The sequence below is a fragment of the Lissotriton vulgaris genome, chromosome 5 (assembly GCF_964263255.1).
Source record: "Lissotriton vulgaris chromosome 5, aLisVul1.2, whole genome shotgun sequence".
Taxonomy (NCBI): domain Eukaryota; kingdom Metazoa; phylum Chordata; class Amphibia; order Caudata; family Salamandridae; genus Lissotriton; species Lissotriton vulgaris.
In genome coordinates, this window is record NC_141693.1 from 352,441,521 (window position 1) to 352,465,060 (window position 23,540).

Consider the following 23,540-nt stretch of genomic DNA (forward strand, 5'->3'; position numbering starts at 1 on the left):
TGGTGAGGGGTTGATGGCATTCAGGATGGTAAAGCTGGAATTGCCCACTGATCAGTCATCGCATATTGACTTTGGAGGGCTGATACGCCGCTAGCAGAATGCCAGCTGTTGCTTCATTCCAATGCCATCGTCCTTGTACAACGATCTTGTAAAACATTCAGGTGTGATATTGGCATTTAGTCAATGAAGCATTCTGGATCAGTGTTGGATGCCTCCCCTTGGCAGGTATTATTTGTTTTCGTCAATTCTGTGGAAAACCCTGAAATGGCTAGCATTTTCTCCAGCTGTGTAGCACTGCTTCGGCGGCTGTGTTAGTAGCATACTGGGGCTCACCTGTTGGGAATGTTCATCTTTGAATACAAGGCGTTGTCTCCAGTCCAGGGTAGATGGAAATCTACTCTGTGTCAGTCGCTGGATACCATGCTCAGTGGTTCATTGGTGGTGGGCATTCATTCTAGAGGTCCTGCAGCTTGGCACACAAACCGATTTGTGTTCTCCTAATAAACCATCTGATCTTCTTCAGGTAACTATATCCTCTCCTTAAGCCATGCCTCAATTTGTATCTGTTTCCTGGTTGCCAATGTGAGCCAGCTGCATGATACACAGGGCGAGGTTGCCAGTATGACCGGTTGGTTACCATTGAGTAGTATCCCTTCTTCTGTGACTCCTGTCTCCTGACAATATGAAGCGGGCAGCTATTTGCTACTCTGTTCAGGAGGTGTAGACTGGTTCCCCTCCAAAATATTATTTTACCAGTTTTCTCCTTGCATCTAAGCTGTGGTTTGGTGGGGGTGCCTGCAGCAGTTCCTCGAAACACTTACACTATGCTGATGGAAATAGGCAGGGTTGTGTCCACCATCATCCCCATAAGTTTTTGCTTGAAGTTTATTGCTAAGTGGCTGGTTTGGGGTGTTTTGGTAAGGTGTCTGTAAGATTGTTGTCTACTCCACACTGATGCTCCATGGCAAAATAATACCTACATTCTAGGTGTGAAATCAGTGGCTGATCCTTGTAAGTAATGTTCTAGGGTTTTTTCAAGACTATTGTTAGATTACAGTGGGCTTAGAATCTGCCCATTGCTTACCGTTGGTTGGCTTCGTTGTCACTGTCAGTTGCTTGATTTTTATTCTTAGTTTCAGTGGTTTTTCCTTCCTCTTCTTGTTATTTGCTCACCCCGGGAGCGTGGACGTATTACTAGTTTCCTTGCACAGCTCATTTTTCAAGAACTGCTTGAAAAAAAAGTTTGTTTAAGCACTCCACAATGCATGTGTTTCAAGTTGTCTCTCCAGTGTGCTTCTCCTCCCCACTGCAAACTCTGGGGCATATTATCAAGGGGGTTTATCTCCGCTTTTTTGGCTTTCAAAAGCCAAGAAAGCGGAGATAAAATTATCTCCCTATTACCTAGCTGTCGCTAACACCAGTTAGCGGCAGCTAGTAGGAGATAGCGACTATCTTGGGCCCCACTTTGCATGTCAGAGAAATTTATCACTAATGACATGCAAAGTGGGCGTGCCAAGATGTTAGCGACTGGAAACAGTCGCTAACATCGCTATCTCCTATTACCATCCTTTGGAGATATTCGCGCTAAGCGCAAATATCTCGAAAAGCTAACACCTGCCATGAGTAGTTCTTAGCCATGTTATCCAATGGGAGGTGGATAACATGGCTAAGAGCATTAGCTCGGTAATGCATGAATATCGCAGACTTTTCAGCGATATTCATGCATTTGCAATAAACCTTGGTAATACCAAGGTTTATCTGCGATAAAAATCGCCGCAGCTCAGCGGTAAATTTTTGTCTCTAACCTTGCAATAGCGATAATTATCGCTATTGCTTGGTAATATGCCCCTCTGTGTGGTGTTCTCTTTCTTGCTTGTGTACTTCTCCCCTGCTCAGTCCTGTTGCTCCCATGCCTGTTTTCTTTTACTCCCCCTTCCATGTTGTTGACCCTCCCCATTAGTTTGCTTCCCTCTTTGAGTCCTCCGTGTTGCTTTCCTCCCACCCATGCACCCATGTTGCTTCCAGTCCTTCCTCTATATTGCTTCCCCCGCTCTACTGTTGCTTCTCCCACACCCGTTCTCCATGACCCCAGCCCTACCCCACACTCCACGTTGCTGTCTCTTGCCTATGTTTCTCCCTTTCCGCTTGACTTCCAGTGAAGTTGAGGACATTTGGATTTGCTTTTCCAGGGAGAAAATCACCTGCACAATTTTTGTATCAACTTCGCTGGTTAACAAATACTGTAGCTTCACTTCTAAAGGGGTGCAGTAGCACCAAGCATCCCAAGACCTTCAATCACAATCTGGGGTGTTTTAGTGAAAGTGGTGATGTCTTCCCATTTCTTTTACTGAAGTGCATAACTCCCTTGTCTGATGCTTAGCACAAGCTGTGCTCCTGTCCTCCCAGAGATGCTGCAGAATAAGCGCCACAGATGAGCAAAGCTGTCGCGCCTTCGTTCTGCTCCCTAAGTTTTAGATATGACTCCAAGGTTTCTCATCAGCACAATTTTTTGGTCTTGCCAATGAGACAGCTTTTTCTTGTCAGTTGGCAAATTCCTATTGGGGTGGGATGAAAAGGCGGAGTATATAACTAGTGTGGGTAAGGAATTATGGGTAAGGAATTATGGGTGTGGCTTAAAACATGTGAACTACAATTCTGTGCTTTGGAGAGCATGCTGCTTGGACAGCATTTAGGTGTCTATTTGTGAGTTTCCTGTATTGGCATCCAGACATATCATACAGCAACAATAATATTCCTAAACAAGCCACGCCTATCAACTGTGTGAGTGCTTGCTAGCAGTTTGATAGAAATGAGTAACAGCAATGATTTTGTTGTAAATTATTAGACTAGGTAATTCTGGTAACACAGGAAAGAGACCAAGGTTTGGATGAGCATGAAATCTTAACACCGTTATGGCAAGCTGACTCACATTGCCTTCACCCTCAACTAACTCCAGAGCTCTCAATCATGCCCCCATTATAAACAGCCTACCACAACCACACCTCACCCAGGCACCTACGTATGACTCAGCTCACAATACTATTCAAGCATTCAAAAACCCAATTGCTCTGCCTTTTAGAGCTGAAACCTTTTAGCGTTGCCAATACTCAGTAGAGTAAGTTCCTGTATTTCACCTTCTGGTTGTTGTGCTGCTGTTGCAATACAAGAAAGTTTACAAATGTTAACAAATTCAAACTCTTTACTTGCATTAAATATGCAATCTATGTACAGCAACATATTGCTAAAACTATCCACAAAGCCAACAGGTACCAAAGGGGAGACCTATTGACTTTGCCAATCCTTGTTTAATTTGAAAGTATCACTGCACTGATACCTGACTGCTTGGGTGATTTTGGTTATTGAGTTCGTCACCCAAGTAGTGTGTTATTGATCAAGATTGTTCCCAATCTATTGTGGCAAGTATTCTGCACTAGTTCTGCGGGCGTTGGGATTAAATTCTTTGGGGCTTATTTACAAGCCCCTTGCGCCACTTTTGCGTCATTTTTCTCATGTTAAAAATGAAGCAAAAGTGGCGCAAGAGGCTTGTAAATAAGCCCCCTTGATTCCAGCTCCATCATTTATTTATGATGAGTTCTTTCTACAGTTCTGCGATGGTTTTCCATTTAGGGATGAATCACCCGTGCCGTCAAACTTGTGTGTGCCTGATGGATTTGTGGTGAATTTGTAGTCTTTATGTCTTGCAATTTCAGGGGGGTTGAGATGAACACTCAAAAAGTTCACTCCCTTTGCTGAGAGGGCTAAGCCAAAATGTTCTGTTTGGGAATTTACACTTTTTCCATATGAGTTTGAGGCCTCTTGGCCTCAAAAGTATGCTTCGCAGCATCTTCTGATATTCTTGCTATGTGGTGGTGCATATGATTATCCCATCGCTTCCATTTTCTGCCACAGAGAGTACATACAGCACTTCTTTTATCATGTTTTGGATCACTTTGGCTGTATAGCATATGCCAAGGTGGAGTCTGTGGAATCCTTTAAAAACTATGGGGCATATTCTCAAGAACTTATCGCCGAGTTATCAGCACTTTATCGCAGCCAAATTGGCAATAAATGTATTGCCCCATTCACAAGCTGGTGCTAACAGCCCATATCACCAGTTTACCTGCGATAGCAGCCGCCAAAATCATTGCCACAGATGACCCCGGCAACTATAGCTAATGTGTTGCAGAGTAGGCCTTCCCGTGCAAAAAGCTGTGACAACACCACACCGCAACATTTTCAACGACCAGCCAGATTGGCGATAAGAACTCAAAACAGTCGATAAAGCGCGTTAGCAGCAGGAAATTAACACCTGCTCTGACCTGGTGTAAAGTCGGACACCAACCTGCACAAGAAAAGGGAGCCCAGGCCAGAGCCACACCTGAACATCAACAGATGCCATGAAGCTACTGATCATGCAGCTCGGAGCCCCAACAGGGACACAAAACCCACTGCCACCACCCCCAGGCCACCCCAGACCACCCCACCCCCCTGGACCACCACAGAGGCAGCGCAGACAAAGACAGCGAACCTTCAGGAAACGCACCAGCCTCACAGACTTAACACCAGAGAATGTCATTGCCCACAACAGGTTCAAAAGGACAACCATTCTCCGCATCCTGACCATCATTGCCCAAAGGCTGACGGTACCAACACAGCGGACAACCAACATCCCACCTCAGACAAAGCTATTGGCTGTGCTGCACCTGTTGGCCTCTGGTAACTTCCAACCAACAACTGCCAGAGTCAGAGGAGTCTCACAGCCAGCCCAATCCAAGTACCTCACACCTGTACTGGATGCCATCATCAGCTTGGTACCCCAGTACCTATACTTCTCCCACACTGTGCAGGAACAGCTGGAGACCAAGCAAGGCTTCTTCGCCATAGCTGGCTTCATGCACGTGTTGGGGGCAATTGACTGCACACATGCCCTACTTGTGCCCCCTGCCGACATTGCACACAATTACCGCAACAGAAAGCACACGCATTTCATCAATGTGCAGCCAATAGTGGACCACCGGGGACTCTTCACCAATGTCGTCGCCAACTACCCAGGCAGTGTGCATGATTCATACATCTTCCGACAGTCCATCATCAACCAGCACTTCCAGGATGGCACCTACGGAAATGCACTGCTCGTTGGTAAGTACCAAGTGAACACACCACACACCTTAACTCCACAAAGATGCAACTCACAACTCTGGGAATGCACACATTACAAACTTACATACAACATGCCAAACAACATGCCCACCCACAAGACACAACAGCACAACTTACTGTGGGAACCTGGGCTAGCCATGTACATAAGCCATCAACGGCATAGCACCTCAGCCACACAATAGCAGATTATGGGGAGAGGTGGGAATCAGGCATGTGCGAAGGAGGCAAGTGACCCATGAATGAGAATGTACACAATGCCAAGTGTGGCGTGGATGTGATGGCCACACTGCAGTATGCAGACCACACACCTATCCATGTCGACATACATCGCTGGTGTATGGAGTGTAGTGGACAGTGGACGCAACCATGTCATCCCAGCCTGTGAGGAAGATCGCGGAAATGTAGTGTGTTACTTCCCCCCCTGTAAGCATGAGCTGAGTGGGCTGGCCGGGGGTACTCCAGGCCAGCGTAAGGGTGTGAATAAAAAGAATGTAGCTCTGGGCGTGGTTCTCTTCCGGAATGACCAATGTGTCTGCCAGGGCGGTACCTTTTACCCCGCCACGAGGCTGACACGGTCGCCGTGAGTGGTGTTGCCTGCGATCCTGTGCGCCTGCTGCACCCCGGGCCGCTGGTTCCCAAAACCGTTCTGCCCGCCCCTACGCACCCAGGCCTCACTGCTCACCTGCCAACACTGGTGTGTGTCTAAGAGGGCCCACCACTTGCCAGTGCAATCTCCAAGCCCGAGGCCCGCGACCTTGGCAGTCTCATCAGACCATCACGGCCTCCGCGAGCTAGGCCCGCAGTACTCCTTTCTCATTGACGTACTCCACCGGCATACACAGCGGACAAGTAGGTCACACATTTGTAATTGAGTCTTGATAGCACTATGGCAGAGTACATATTATATGGCAGAGTGTATATCACTATACTCCCTTCGATGTGGTGCCACCAACTCTTTGCATCGCATTCCAACCAAACATGTCTGTGGGCCCTTGCAGACTTCTGCCTTCAGCCTACACTGCGGTCCATCAGGCCTCACACCAATCCACTACAGTCCATACCAGGCAGGACACAGCATCGTAGCAGGCTGCACACCTGCTCAGTTCTGGTGCCTCTACCTCGGTCAACCACAAATCATCTCCACATGCCATTTCAACATCGTGTGTTAGAGATCCAGGACCCTCGCTGACCGCTGCTTCTGGCCTACACTGCGGTCAATTATGTCACACATTTGGAACTGAGTCTTGATAACCTGATGGCCGAGTTCATATGTACATGAGGCGTTTGATATCACTGGAATCTCTTCAATGTGGTACCACCAAGTCTGTGTATAGCATTCCAACCACAGATGTCTGTGGTCCCTCGCTGATTACTGCCTTCGGGCCACACCGCGCTCAAGTAGGTCACACATTTGGAACTGAGTCTTGATTTCACAATGGCAGAGTTCATATCATTGCACGCAAGGAGACGTGTATAAGGAAAACGCGTTTCAGTCAGGAGGAAAAAAGGATCATCGTTACGGAGGTGATCGAACACTACCACCAACTGCTCTGATGTCACTAACTATGTGCATCGCGAGCCAAAGACACATGGCTGTGGGCCCCTTCTGACCACTGCCTCCAGCCTACACTGCGGTCGAGTAGGTCAAACATTTGGAACTGAGTCTTGATTTATTTATAACAGAGTTTATATCATTGTACCGGCCTCATCGCAGACTGCATCCCCTTTCAGCTCTGGTGCCACTAAGTCTGTTACCTGACATTTATGGACACTCTCTGGTTAAACTTTGGGGGCTTCTGAGTCTATGGACTGGGGGTTGTCTTTATCATCATGTAGCTGATACCGACTTGTTGGTAATAACGAGGCTGTAGCATTCCACTCCTCAATTTACCACTTACGGATGGCTTCTACCCTCTGCATCAGGCCCTGGAGGACACCTTCCAATGTCCCCTGCAATCCTCTGCTACATTCCCCATGGACATTGACGAGGACCCGCTCAGTTCGCGTGGCCCTACCTCTGTGCACCGCAAGTCACCGTCCTGTGGTGGTGTACCTGTGCTGGCCGCAGTGCATTGGGGCCACTAACTCTGTGCAGTTTAAGTCAGGGACTCTGTCTGATAGAATATTGGATGGCCTCCTGGTCAATGACCTTGGAGTCATCAACGCCATGTGTCTGTGGCCCTTTGCAGTCCAATGCCTCCGGCCTGAACTGTGGTCCACCAGGGCTCACACATCAAATCGAGTCCTGACCTGCCCGGACGTCGCATCACCACAGAAGGCACACACCACCACTGCCAGGACCACCTCCAAACACCAACTGCCAGAGTCGAAACAGTTGTACTGCCAGGCTATCAGAGTTGCTCACACCTGTTGTGGATGCCATCATCAACCTGATACCCTGCTCAGCTCTTCAGGTGCCACTAGCTCAGTGCACCACAACTTATGGACCATTTCTGATTGAGTTTTGTGCTGTGGAGAGCTCACGCAGCAATGTCACCTCAGACAGTGTGGGAGACCTGGAACGATGATGTGGAAGATGATACAGGTGTAACATACCCCATTGCAGCTGCATCAGGAATATCCCAAAGGGACACAATCCTAGACAATTTATTCACATGAACACGCTAAGCTCTAGTGCCCCAACCTCAGTGCACTGCAACTCACGGACACTTCTGTTTGCATATTGGGTGACCTCTGTACTTGCTCCGGCTATCGCCATGATGCTTCGCAGTTGTTTCTGTAATGCTGGTGTTTTCTGTTTCCGTTTAATAGTGATCACTGTTCAAGTTGTTGCCAGCACCAACCACTCCGTGAGGGCTGGTTTATACTCACCCCACACACATCCAGCACAGGCGTCACTGTAGATGTGACCCTGCCAATAAAGGTGCCTGGCGCACGTGCCCGTAGCCAGTTCCACATACTATCTGAGTGTGTCTGTGTGGTCATAATGTATGCATGAGAGCCCCGGGCCCTACAACATTAGATTGTGCTGTGTACAGCGGTGGCAACCATGTCACCGCAGGCAGTGGGTAAGACCATGGACATGTAGCTTTGTCGTCACCCACTCAATACGTAACAGGAGTCCTGCTCCTGGAGGTGGGTTGCCTAAGATGTCCATGAGCTGTTGTAGGACGTCGGTGTCGAAGGTGTGGAGATCCTCTCCAGCATCACTGACGAGTTGTCTGGTCTGCTCTGCTGAAGGTGTTGTTTGTCCCTCTGCAATGTGAAGGGGAGATGCATTTTGACATTGTGTTGACACGTATGTTGGCACATTGTTCAAATCTACATGCAGACTGTATGACAATGTACATTGTGACTGTTTGGGAGGTGCCAAATATTTGATGTGGGACAGTGGACATTTGGACTACATGACGGATGTGAGGTTGTACACGTACACAGTTTCCTGCTATGTCAGATGTGATTGGCCAGGTTCTACGCATGAGCGGACCCAGTTGTGTCCTCTGCAGTGTAAGTGTTGCACTTTGTACCACATTGTCGTCAATGTGGATGTGCTGTTATTGCTATGTGTGTGTGCAACATTGTGGGAGAGTCACCCTTGCAGCTGTGATTTTGCTGCCCCTTATCCCTTTGAGGCAGTGTGCCTGTGACTTTTGTGCTTTTACAGTGCTGAGATGTTGGCGACTTGGGTCATTTGTGCTCTTGGACGGTTATTGTACTCTTGTGCATTGTTTGTCTGCAGATGAGTTGTTGACGTCAGGGGTTGTTTGTGCACGTGGATGTGTCAGTGTGTGACCTGCTCCTTTCCGGATGTTGTCCGCACTCAGCCAAATTGAAGTTCAGTTGATGGTAGTGTTCTGTCACCTCTGTGATGCTGATCCGGTTTTCCTGCGGACTGCACCCCATCTTCCTCTGCCTCTTCTCCTTGGCCTTCCACGATCTCGAGGTTCCTTGATGGTTGTCTGTGGGGCTTGTGGGGTTCGCGTTGACCTCTGCACTCAGTCCGGGTGCATCCATGGTGCTACGCAGTTTATTTTTGTTTCCCTTTGTTTTTGTTCTGCTTTTATGGTGCCTTATGGAGAAGTGTGGCTCACTGGTTAGAAGCAGCAGACCCTGAAGCAGAGGTCGGCCCGGGACCAGGTTCAATTCCCGACGCGGCAGGGTCTTGGGTCAATGTCCGTGGACTCGATCATTTTCGCCTAGGTGCCTACGCTAACCATGGGTCCCACTCTGCAACTCTGGGCAATAGCTTGCTTAATCTCCACAACGGCCCTAGCAGCGCCGGGGATGCGCTTTACAAGTATACATACATACATGCACACACATTTTAACATTGGACGTGTGGGAATTGCAGGCCTGTTGCTAGTTTTTGCTGATTTTTGTTTCGCGATTGGCCTCATTGCAACTATTTTGCGTTCATGTTTTGCATTTTTTCAGCTTCGCGTTGACTTTATCGCAGACATTTGACATGCTATCGTGAGCCTATCGCATGGTACCACTGTGTTGAGAATACAACATTAACATAGCATTATTTTCCTGCGATGGACTGCGATGTGAAGAGTTGTGTTAAACTAATTTCACTGTAATTAACACACGTTCTTGAGAATATCCCCCAAAATGGGTTGAGACGTTGTCTTAATGTATTTCAGTGTGGTGGTGGTCTGCAATAAGGTCCACATTGGAGAACCTTTGGGTCACTTTGTGATCCGTAAGTAACTGATTCACTGTAGGAATGAGGCTTATCTCCCTGATATTGGCCACTTTGTTTGGCCTTGCTCATGACAGTGATGGAGGAAACTCATTGACCGGGATCATGGATTATTTGTGTCATACCATCTTTCTCAAGCTTCTGCAGCTCATGCTCAACAGTTTGACGATGTGGAAAGGTGACAAAGAATGTATGTTTACTCATGTACAGCTTCATTTGTTTCTAATAGAGGCATGTTGTAAAGAATATTACTGCCACCATCAAATAGTTCAAATCGCTGTTAATAAATCACAGCAAGAGGAGTGTATTCATTCCAAGACATGTCAACAAAGAGAGAGGTAGGGAGGGAGCAACACTCTTAATCCCCACTATGACTTAAAGAACAACAATGAAAGAGTGTTACTTGTTTGAAGAATACACAAGTATTAGAGCACATAGGAGAAACAACACCTATTTGGTTTGTTTAGAAAGCCCTCACTCACCGACCTGGTCGGTAACATGCTTCATCATCGGGCCCCACTGGGTGTGACCGGATGTCACCCCAGTGTGCTTCAAAGCCAGATTTACTGCGGAGCGGGTAATGTGAAGATGTGAGAGCTAAGTGATAGATTACGTGAAAAGAGTGAAGTGGTGGGATTAAAAATGCCTTGATTGTATCAAAAATTGATTTAATGGCTGATCAACAAGGACATGTTAAAAAATGTGATGGTAAACTAGACCAACTAAATTGAATGGTCTGTTTCCAATATTCTTACGTGATGGTCAACATGTTTCTGCCAATGTCGGTGTAATTAACTTGGCATTCGTCAGGACCTATGGTGAAATATACCCCGGCGGTATGGACACGCTAAGGCCCACCCTACCAAGGGACGTGAAAGTTAAAAGTCGTCGGAAAAAAGTGCAATGGGGAGGGGGCCACACGAATAAAAATATCGGTGGTAAGAACCCCTACTTGTCTCTGGATTTGAGACTCCAAAAATTAAAATGCACCTGTGAAGGCAAACAACACAAACAAACATAGAGAGACAGACAGACAATTAGTTATTGCTCTCGAGTTTGTGAGTATCAAAACTGTGACTAGTGCTCATGTGGAACGGCAAATGCACAGCACTAAACTAGCTGTAAAGTTAAGTGGCACCGCCTGCAGGTGTGTGCTGAGCTGTGTCGAAGACAGCAGTTCGGTGTGATGCTGGTCAATAGAAAAGTGCCTGTGCCAATGGGCAATGGATGTTGCCCGCCGGAGCGCGTGTGTGATACCATGCGCCATGGGGGGCTAGTGGAATACGTGACACTATAGGAACCAGGGAGGAACCAGGGAGAGCTATAGTAGTAAGCCCTTCGGCAACGCGGTGCGCCTTGTATGTGTCACAGGCAGATCAATGGGCCAAGGGCCAGTGACCCCTATCCCCCGCGAAGGCAAAACAACAATGCGAAGGTTCTCACTTGAAAGGTGAGAAAATATCACCACATAGACCGCGGGGGGGTGATGGCGTATTTGGCACATCCTGCAAAGAAAACGAACAGAGGGACAAACTGTTAGAAGAAGCCGAGAGAACCATTACCAGCTAAGTACTTCTCTCGGCTTCTTCTGACAGTCTGTGGACCGAGCGGGTGTTGAGCAGGATGCCCTCCAGGTGGTTAATGTCGGAGCTTTGTTTGGTGTTTGTGGGTGTAGTGTGGATCCTGATGCAGCCGAACTTGCAGGATTGGCAGGTGAAGGGTCCATGGGTGCGTCCTGGATGGCTTGGTGGCAGTCGGGGAGACGGCCGGTGCTGAGTGCAATGAGGGTTGCGTCGTCGTACGTTAGGCGGGTGGAGTGCAGTTTGCGGGGGCCAGGGGGTATGGCGCTGGGCGCGGTCCAGGCGCGGACGGGCGTAGACGGGCTTACCTTTGGCGCGCCTTCGGCGCGCATAGGGCGCGTTTGCTGCACGTGAACGCTGCGCGCAAGTTCATCTGTCATAAGTGGAGAATGGAGGGGGGTGGAGCGAGGGAGGAGCAGCTGGGAGGCGGGAGCAGGGTGTTGCTTGGGGAAGGGATCTCTTGTGGATGTTGTAGGGAGCGCGGGTGGGGCACGGGGGAGCAGCGGCGGGGAGGAGAGAAGGGCTGGGACACCAAATGGCACCAAACAACAGCAAAAGGCAATGCAGGGCGAGATCGGGGCACAGGCTGGCACAAATGTTTAATAAAGGCAGCAAATACGATCTCAGCAGCAGAAGCAATGCAGAGCTAGGCTGGCACAGATACTGAAAAAGGCAGCAAATACGATACCAACAAGGCAGGCATCAAATACGATACCAACAGGGCAGCAGTTACAGTGCGATACCAACAGGGCAGCAGTTACAGTGCAAAGCGAGGTCGGGGCACAGGCTGGAAGGGCACAGAGTGAGGATGAGGTGCGAGGACGGCCAGGAGCGAGTGGAGCGACCGGATCTGACTGGGTCAGGACGGTCACAGCTCTTCACCGCTCTGGTCAGTCCTTAAGTTTCAGTGGGAGGGAGGAGCAGCTGAGAGGCGGGGGCGGGGTGGCGCTTGGGGAAGGGATCTCTTGTGGATGCTTTCTGGTGAGGAATTGGCTTGGTAGTTTAGTCTGCCCTGTTCACATGATGCACTGGGCCAGGGACATGAAGGACTGGGTTCTTTAAGACCCAGCGGTGCCAGGGGACAACACCTGAAACCTTCGTGGGTAACCTGCTCCGGCGTACGAATGACAGAGACACGGGACACTTCCTTCGGCGTCAAAGGTTCAAGGTTTATTTGCTGCAGGGAAACACAGAAATCACGGAAGTACAACGAGTGTAGTTCGGGGAGACTGCTTCCAATTGGTTCTGTGGATCGCTCCTTATATACAGAATTCTCCCATAGGTTTACATAGCACACAAAGGTTTACAACCCGGTTCCCACAATTATCCCCGAGAGGGGTCGCTTTGGTCACTTTGATACTCATAAGGTCCGGAACATAAGTGTGGAAACATTTGGCGGTTCCCAACTGTAAAAACCCATCTTCCCACCATTAGTACATTCCAATCAGCAGAAAAACAGATCGAAGAAGGAACAAGAACAGGTGCAGAGGAAGACGGAAACAGTGGGGAGATTGGAAAGGGTGTAAAAGGGGAGGTATCGGGAAACACGAACTACAGGCATCAAAGGGACGTGCCTAATGAGATGCACGGCTGAGACAATAAACCGGCACGGCGAGATGAGCCTCGAGCGGGGCCATCTGCCTTACAGTATCATCCCCCTCATCATAAAGACACTTACAAAGGACATGTGTCTTCCGCAAATATCTTGGGAGCCCCAGGGTCGCGAAGCGGACAACGTCCGTTCGCTGGCTACTTGAGGGCAAGAGACAAAATGGATGCCGTATCTAAGATGGAACCCGTGGGTACAGATGAAAAACCCACGTAACAAACGAACGGTTTAAGTTAGCACAGCGAAACTGCGCGCACTTACTAAACTCGTCATTTGCGGTTCGTAGATACCAGACTCGACCATATTCGTGCGAGTCGAAAACACCACTTACAATTGTCACGGAACCTCAGACGCTCCTTTTGCCCTCATGTAGGCAAGCACTAGTCGGAATCATACTCGATATTCATCAGACCATCTAGATGTTGCTGTAGCATAGCTCTGTCCAACCGAGTTCCATTGGCAACAGGCGGCTGTCTCATACACGTTGTAGCGCAGAGGCCACATAAGGCAGGACCGCACTGCACACAAAGGCAACACGTGAACAGGAACGCCACAACGACTCCGATGATCATCAGAATCTTCCAACCCCAAGTCGACATCAGGCCCCAAAACCACCCAAGTAGCGTCCAATCCCCTACATCCACGTGTATGGATTCAGAGATTTTATGCAACTTTGAGATGGCTTGATAGACAGTCGGAGCGTTATCAGGAATGAAAATACAGCAGCTCGAATGGATCACCTTACATACCCCACCTCGATCTGCTAAGATCACGTCTAAAACCATACGGTTTTGTAACGTCATAAGTCTATCCGCCTGAAGTTCTGTGGTGATATTACCAAGGGCACTGGCAGTAATATTAGCCGTCGATTCTACCACTCGAGTCAATTGTCTTAGGTTCCTACTATTAACCATAGGTCCCCAAAACGGGAGAAAACCCTTGAAAAAGTCTCCTGCCTCTTGACCGGCAGTATCCTCTTCGCTAATTACGCCTCTCACAACTCTAGTCTTGTGATAATCTGCATCTACAGTAAACGTCGGAGGCAACAAGTTTGCGATAAAACATGAGCCCATGAAGTCAGAGGGCAACCATGCATACGCACGATCATGACAGACAAAGTAGGTACCCTTGGCAGCCAGAAACACAGGGGACGAGATCATCGGCAGCATGTAATTTTCAGTGCAAGCACTCTCTCCAAGTCGGGCTTTCGATATTCGGCCACGACCCATTAGACACAAATTACCAATGTGGGGTATGACCCATATCGGAGGCGAGCTTTTAAGCTGTTTATCACTCGTGAGCGCACTGTACTCGACCTTACTCAGGACCCTATAGGCTTGTACCTCTTCCACTGGAATGAGCGACGGCTCATAGATATCTCTATCTAAGTCTTCTATCGCTATAGACAAAGGCTTATAGTACGAGCCAGGGCCAAGGTAGGGAGAACGTGGCTCTCGATTGGGTTGAGAATCTAATGCGCTTCGAAACATTGTTTGAAATACTCGAGCAGACCCTTGGGAACTATACGGTAACACCAGATATGGAATTCCCTTATCCGTGGTATGTGGCATCAACCCACACACCCAACAATTCGTAGTGTTAACCACTAACTGATGCTGGTGAAGGAGCTGAATAAAGGAATTGTTGCGGAATTCTGCACGTCTAGCCTGTTCGTGTTCGGGAAAGAAGTGAAAAGAATGGGGAGATGCAACAGTGGTAGATTTAGGATTAGGGGTAGGAGTAGGTATGGCAGGAGATAAGAAACAAGACATCATGTAATACACCCCACCCGCCAATAATGCAGAAACAGTCAAAAGCAATACGAATATTTGGAACATAAAACATTTGGTACGACTAAGTTGTTGCAACTTGAACCTTTGCGCCTGAGCTTCTTCCAAGTCCATCAGCTTCGAAAATGCCATCCCCTACGACCGTCCGCAACGTTTCTTGACGCACTTCGTTCTGTGTAGCAGTAGTCAATCCCTAGGAGTTCCCAGGAATCGACGGTCTTTAACCTAGCGTCAAGACCTACTAACCAGAAGGAAGTACACGCGCGGCCCTACGGCCTTTATTCACAATTATGTGTATGCAAAGTGTCTCTCAGCTATGGAAGCAAAAATATGAGGAACAAAAACTCAATGTATATATACAGGAATAATTACAATGATACGAGTGTTCAAACTGATCGTGGAAAAACGGGATAATGCAATTGTCAAGGGACAAAACAGGATCTTTTATTAGTCTTTAGTGCTGGATCGCAAAAAGTATCGGGTTTTCCCAGGACGTGTCTGCTCGTCAAACAAAGGATCCGTTGAAGAGACAGCGTTCTGTTGATCAGTTGAATGTTCTGGTCTTGAGTCTTTTGATGACAAATGTTCAACAGTGTCTTTCTGCTGCACTGAGGATTCTCCGACAGGTTGTGCGTCGCTGAAAGGTACAAACGCCGGCAATCCTTCGGTTTCAGTTGATGCAATGCCTCTCCTCACCCACGAGTCTGCCGGCAACGGAATAGGGACTTTTTTGGTATGGGTGGCATGCACCCAGTTTTTCCGACCCTCTAGACGAACAGCAGTTCTCGTGACAAGGAGGACCTGGAAGGGTCCAGTGAATCTGGGCTCCAAATTCTTCTTGCGCGAGAAATTTCGTGTCACCACCCAGTCTCCGGGCTGGAGCTGGTGGCCTGGACCCTCCGTCTGCGTCGGCAATGCTTCGTAAACCTGTTGGTGAATTAACCTCAGTTTAGCAGTCAAGTCATGGAGATAATCGATCAACATTGGATACTCAAGATCACAGAACACACCCGGTCTAGGGACCCCCCAAACATTTGCAGGACGACCGAACACTATTTCATAGGGGCTGAGCCCTACTCGGGAGTGTACGGTTGCCCTTGTTGACAGTAATGCTAAGGGTAAAGCGTCAGGCCACGAGAGACCAGTCGTAGCCTGAATCTTCGCTAGCTTTAGTTTAAGGGTGCCGTTATACCCTTCAACCAAACCAGCTGACTGGGGATGATTGGCGCTATGGAATTTTTGATTAATTCCAAGGCCCTTACACACACTCTTCATCACACTCCCCACAAACTCACTTCCGTTATCCGACCATACAATCCGAGGCATTCCATACCGAGGAAAGTATTCCTTCAGTAGGATTTTTGCAGTTGACAAAGCAGTGTTGTCCTTAAGAGGGTAGGCTTCAATCCATCGGGAGAACGCGCAAACCACAACTAAAACGTATTTCAGGTTATTGCATCGCTCCATATGGATGAAGTCTAATTGGATCACCTCAAAGGGACATGAAGGGGGAGCAAAACTACCAGGAGGAGTTGGGGTTCCCTTACCAGGATTGTACAACATACATACCATACAATTCTTAACCAAGCGTTCAGCACACTTCGTGATACCATCGTTCTTCCACACAGGAGACAGCAACTTGCAAATACCTTTCGCGCTAATATGTGCTAACCCATGTGCCATTGTCACAACAGCCAGCACATACGCATCAGGCAACATCCATCTTTTCTGATCCGATAAATCAATCCAACAACCATTTACATCCAACTTTCCCGTACTTTCTTTCCACTTCGTCTTTTCAGTCTCGGTGGCCTCGTTCTGAATCGCTTTCACACTCTCGATAGTGTCCTCACACATACTAGATTCTGTAGGCCACCTAACCGAACTCGTCACATACATTCGAGTGCTAAGGTTCCGGGCAGTCCCCTTAGCAGTCTCATCCGCAAACGCATTACCACGACCAACATCATCCGTCACCTTACGATGCGCACTACATTTAACAATCGCCACCTGCTTAGGTAACGTAAGTGCATCCAAAAGATCATTCACAAGCTGGCCATGCTGAATCTTCGTACCATGCGATGTCAGAAAACCTCTCTCTCTCCACAACCGTCCAAAGCTATGGGCGATGCCAAAAGCGTATTGGCTGTCGGTAAACACATTCACACGTTTCCCTTTCGCTAACACACACGCTCTAGTTAGAGCGATCAGTTCTGCAGCTTGGGCAGAATTCTGATTTAATCGTGCAGTCTCAACAACAGTATTCAACGTTACAACAGCATACGCAGTAGTCACATCGCCATTCGGTAATTTAAAACATGAACCATCCACATACAGCGTTCCATCTGGGTCTTCCAAAGGAGTGTTTTTAAGGTCCACTCGACCTTTTGTTTCTTCCTCTGTCCTCAAATAACAGTCGTGTTCTGTTATTTCATCTGACTCTGAACTAATTGGTAACAAAGTCGCCGGGTTCAGAACATTGCAACGTTTTATCTGAATATGACTTGCCAGCAGCGTCAGCTCGTACCCAGACAATCTCGCACTCGTCAAGTGCTGGGTTTTCGTACGATTTAAAAGAGTGTCGACTGCATGCGGAACCATCACCGTAAGCATATTATCCATGACCAATCCTGCTGATTGTCGGATGGACACCGCAGCTGCCGCTGTTGCTCTCAAACAACTCGGCAATGCTCTAGCTACCGGGTCCAAGGTCGAGGAAAAATATGCACATGGACGTTGCTTACCACCAAAAGGTTGCGTTAAGACACTCAACGCACAACCTTCCCTCTCGTGAACATATAATGTAAACGGCTTGCTATAGTCAGGAGTACCTAACACAGGAGCCGAACACAATGAGTCACGTAATTCAGAAAAACTTTTCTGACATTCTTCCGTCCATGGTAAAGGAGTTGAAACATCCTTGCACGTAAGAGCCACCAATGGTTTCGCTAGCAATGAAAAATTTGGAATCCATTGCCTGCAATACGACGTGATACCTAGAAAGGCAGGCACATCTCTTTGGGTTGTTGGCACAGCCATTCGCGCAATTGCTGCAATTCTCTCTGGGGTCAACCGCCTTCCCTCCTTTGACAATAAGTGACCTAGATAGGTTACTTCTTGACAACAATATTGGAGTTTAGAAGGTGACACCTTGTGATTTAACTCGCAGAGATGTTGCAGCAGCGATACCGTAGCAATTTTGCAAATGTCCTGAGTATCTGCAACTACCAATAAGTCGTCGACATATTGGATTAAGGCCGCACCAGCCGGCAATGAAAACGCATCCAGCTGACCCTTCAAGGCTTGACTGTAAATCGATGGACTCTCACAGTAGCCCTGAGGAGCGCGTTTGAACCGGAAGCTGCGTCCACCAAGAGAGAAACCGAAAAGGTCTCTGCTCTCTTCTGCAATGGGAATGCTGAAGAACGCATTCTTCAAATCAATCACCGAAAACCAAGATGCAGAAGCTGGAATCAGAGTCAGTAGTGCCGTGATGTCAGGCACAACAGGGAACTGAGGAATCACAATTTTATTCACCTCCCGTAAATCGATAACAAAACGATAAACAGGTGGTTTCGAAGGATCAGTACGTTTAAGAATGGGCAGTACAGGGCTGTTGCACACGTTTCCCCGCGTTTCCTCAATAACGTCTTTCTCGATCAAATCATAGATGATCGCTAACAATGCTCGTTCACCATCAAGAGAGATACGATACTGGGGAATACGTGGCAATCGCACATTAGATTTCAACTGAACAACATAAGGGGAGATGTCAAGCAGGCCCACGTCATTGGGACCTGTTGCCCACAAAGATGCAGGAAGAGAACTCAATTCCGGTGGAAGCTTATCGAGAGACAAGTACATAGGAGAGACGACCCTCTCTCCTAAAGTAAGCTTTACACCCGCAGGAGAACAATACAGAGTTGCATACAAACGTTTAAGCAAATCCAGGCCCAAAAGATTTTCACCACAGCCCGTGGTCAAAATCAACGGAGCTTCTAGCTCACAAGGCCCAATTGTAAGGGGCAGAGGGCGCGAAACTGGGTTGCTAACGGGGGCGCCAGAGAATCCAACGGAAACATTTGTTAAGCCAGACAAATGTGCGCCAGGGAGTTTCGAATGCTTTATGGAACTTTTCGCTGCACCAGTGTCCAACAGAAAAGGCTCAACGACGCCCGATGTAGCAACTGCGACGTAAGGCCCTCTCTGATCAATCGGAACTGATACCACTCCCTCTCCTTGTCTATGGCTGTCCTAGTAATTACTGTCGTCAGTTCCCTGATCGACGTAATAATCGTCTACATTGTACTGCGCAGATCGTCCTTGCGATGATCCACGTTGATCAAAACAATTATCGGAATTTGATGAGTTATCTGAACGGTCATTCTGAGCACCACGACCCCTACCGCGTGATGTCTGCTGTGAACCACCACGACCTCCTCTGGATGAATTACCGCTATTACGATCGTTTAGAACAGGACAATTGAATTTGATATGACCCTCCTGTCTACAATAGGCACATTGATTGTACCCTAACGAAGATCTTTGGGAAGAGGAGTCATTTCGAGATTGTGATCGATTCGTTTGTGGCTGCGATCTATTTTGCTGCGAAGCATTCTGATTCGAACGCGGAGGATAGGCCTGCTGTAACAACACTTTAGTTTTTAGTTCTTTCGTCTTTTTATCAGCACGGTCGTTCTCCTCTTTCTCTCTATTCTCATAATATTGTGCTGTGGCCAATATCTGAGCTGAGGTAGAAACGGCCCACGCACTCTCCGAATTTTTCAATTTATTGCTCAAATCGGGTAATAAGTTCGAAACAAATTTGTCCACGAACAGCCGTTGACCACCCTCAGTGCTCATATCCTGACCACTGTGATCAATGAATGCCTCCTCGAATCTCGTAAAGAAGTCGGAGACACTCTCTTCCTTCTTCTGTCTACAAGCTGACAATTTGTCCCAATTCACTCTCATAGCTGGCATAAGAGTTTTCATAAACGTGATTATTCTCTGGGGAAGGGCAGCAATCAACTGCTCGGGTTTAGCACCACCAATTTGTCGACCATCCGCCGCTACAATGGCAGCCCAATCACCACCTAATTCGTTTGCGTGATTTTCCTGACGAATCTTAGCCCATACCGGTTGCGGTACAACATTGCCAAACAGCATGTCAATATCAGCAAGATTCATTACCGTAGCATCTACGAGCTGCGATAATTCCTTGTAATACCCTGTAGGATTTTTGCGAGGGTCAGGCAATGATTGCTTCACCTGCAACACTTCTGAGCGTTTCCATGGGAGATGTATCCATACCCTCTGAAAGAACGGCAAGATCGGGGGGTTTGCCCCAGGATTACCTGGCATCCATACTGGTGGAACTTCTCGCATAGGAAACTGACCAGACTCATCTGGCTGTCTTTCAACATCTTCAACAAAGAGGGCTTGAGGTATAGGAGTGGGACGGAAAGATAGCAACCGTTCAACAGCACGTCGAACATTGGTATCCACTATCAGTCCAGTCGAGAACTGAAGCTGTAGGTCAGACAAAGCGGTCAGCACCTCGTCAGGTGCATCGGCCGATATCTGATCACGAAGAACCTTACACATTTCTTCGAACACGAATCTTTGAGTTGGTATATTGAATTGACAAAACGTATCGAGTACGACATGTGGTGGATTTCTAAGAGGATGTGTCATCCAACCCATCGCCATATTATATAGCGAAGCACGTTCCCTGTTACCAGGAAGCTGACTACGTCTCTGAGGACCATCTGAACCAGCAGACCCAAGAACAGGTCCGAGAGAATGAAAGAAGCTAGCCGCAAGAGGAGAAGTACGACTACGAGTAGAGGGAGAAGTATAGGACACAGGACTAACAAGCGAAGGAGTAGAGACAGAAGCAACAGCAGGAGTTAACAGAGCAGGAGCAGTAGCGGGAGCAGGAGTATGTGGAAGCGGAGGGGCAGTAGGGATAGCAACAGGCAGAGGAGCAGGAACAGTCGGAAGAACGGGTGCAGGTTGAGGAACAGGTGGAGGAAGAATAGGTGGAAGAATAGGTACAGGGGGAACCACAGGAGCTGCGGTACCCTGTACATACGGAGGGGGCGACTTCATAAGATAGGACATTAAAGGATCCTCAACTGCTTCTTCCTTCTTTTCCGACTCCGTAGGCAAAGCAGGACAGCATTTATCTATAGTCATACGCTGTAGTCTATCAAACACTTCCTTTTCCTTAACCTCCTTATCACGCTGAAATTGCTCTGCTTTCTTTACAATGGTAGCAACACCATCTCTCTGATTTCGTTTAGTCTGTCTGATTTCTTTCTGTCTGGCTTCTTTACGCCACAACCGAAAGGCATCAAACATGGCCGGCCTTGACTTTTTCTCGAACAATTTAGCCTCTAGGTTATCTAAGATCGGGGTCTCAAAGCTACCATGGGGTGGCCAACTAAGGACACCGTCCTTCTTAGTATAGCGAATCCAATAATCATTAAAAGTAATCGGACCTAGCCCATGTTTGCTGTACAGTTCATAAGTCGGAGTTCCAACCGGAGGTATCGGACACGAGTCCTCCAGTCGGGAATCCGCACCACAACGTCTGAAACAACTAAACAAAGTACTACGACCAGGCATCTTGCACACTAGCCGAGTTTCACAAACTTCAAGGGTTACGGGATTTACCAAGTCCCAGCAAAAAGCGAAAACCCTCGGTTTTTGGCGGCTGCAGTCGTCAAACAACACAACAAAGTACCAAGAACCACAAATGCAATGGAACCATGCAACCACTAAGCAACCACAACCAAGAACTCTGGGAGCGACCCACAAATACTTAACTCAAAGATCGATGGCGTCACCAGGAAGGCCCGTCAGTCGTCTCGCTCTACCAAGGTCTACGCCAGGCGCCAAAACAGGTCTACAGTCAGGGCAGCAGTCCGTCGCAGCTGTCAGGAGGCGGGAATCTTCGCGGGAAAAGTCTTCGGGCCACTTGTTTCGACAACAGGATCGATGAAGCGGAGTGCACCTTCCCTCGGAGATTTCACACGAAGTTCCTCACGATCGTCGGGCTTGGACCGGTACCACTGATGCAGCCCCACGTTGGGCGCCAACTGAAGGACTGGGTTCTTTAAGACCCAGCGGTGCCAGGGGACAACACCTGAAACCTTCGTGGGTAACCTGCTCCGGCGTACGAATGACAGAGACACGGGACACTTCCTTCGGCGTCAAAGATTCAAGGTTTATTTGCTGCAGGGAAACACAGAAATCACGGAAGTACAACAAGTGTAGTTCGGGGAGACTGCTTCCAATTGGTTCTGTGGATCGCTCCTTATATACAGAATTCTCCCATAGGTTTACATAGCACACAAAGGTTTACAACCCGGTTCCCACAATTATCCCCGAGAGGGGTCGCTTTGGTCACTTTGATACTCATAAGGTCCGGAACATAAGTGTGGAAACATTTGGCGGTTCCCAACTGTAAAAACCCATCTTCCCACCATTAGTACATTCCAATCAGCAGAAAAACAGATCGAAGAAGGAACAAGAACAGGTGCAGAGGAAGATGGAAACAGTGGGGAGATTGGAAAGGGTGTAAAAGGGGAGGTATCGGGAAACACGAACTACTGGCATCAAAGGGACGTGCCTAATGAGATGCACGGCTGAGACAATAAACCGGCACGGCGAGATGATCCTCGAGCGGGGCCATCTGCCTTACAGTATCATCCCCCTCATCATAAAGACACTTACAAAGGACATGTGTCTTCCGCAAATATCTTGGGAGCCCCAGGGTCGCGAAGCGGACAACGTCCGTTCGCTGGCTACTTGAGGGCAAGAGACAAAATGGATGCCGTATCTAAGATGGAACCCGTGGGTACAGATGAAAAACCCACGTAACAAACGAACGGTTTAAGTTAGCACAGCGAAACTGCGCGCACTTACTAAACTCGTCATTTGCGGTTCGTAGATACCAGACTCGACCATATTCGTGCGAGTCGAAAACACCACTTACAATTGTCACGGAACCTCAGACAGACTGATTTGCATATAGCCAGGTTCTGAGCTGGGATGGTGCAGTGAGATAAATAACGGTGATGGATCAAGCCCTGATCTTTGGACTGGGTAAGAGTGGTCTGCTTAATTCAGACACTCTGTTCATCACCACCCCCTTTTCTGAATCGTTTTTGGCCACTATAGGTGTGGCAGGGTATACTCAGACATGAGTCCCTTTCTCACTGCACCATCAGGATTCAAGCAAGCCGGGCTGAAGAAGGCTGAAATGCCAGAAACCGGTCCCCGGTAGCTTGTCTCCTTTCTGGTGAAGAATTGGCTTGGTAGTTTAGTCTGCCCTGTTCCCATGATGCACTGGGCCAGGGACAGACTGATTTGCATATAGCCAGGTTCTGAGCTGGGATGGTGCAGTGAGATAAATAACGGTGATGAATCAAGCCCTGATCTTTGGACTGGGTAAGAGTGGTCTGCTTAATTCAGACACTCTGTTCATCACCACCCCCTTTTCTGAATCGTTTTTGGCCACTATAGGTGTGGCAGGGTATACTCAGACATGAGTCCCTTTCTCACTGCACCATCAGGATTCAAGCTAGCCGGGCCGAAGAAGGCTGAAATGCCAGAAACCGGTCCCCGGTAGCTTGTCTCCTTTCTGGTGAAGAATTGGCTTGGTAGTTTAGTCTGCCCTGTTCCCATGATGCACTGGGCCAGGGACAGACTGATTTGCATATAGC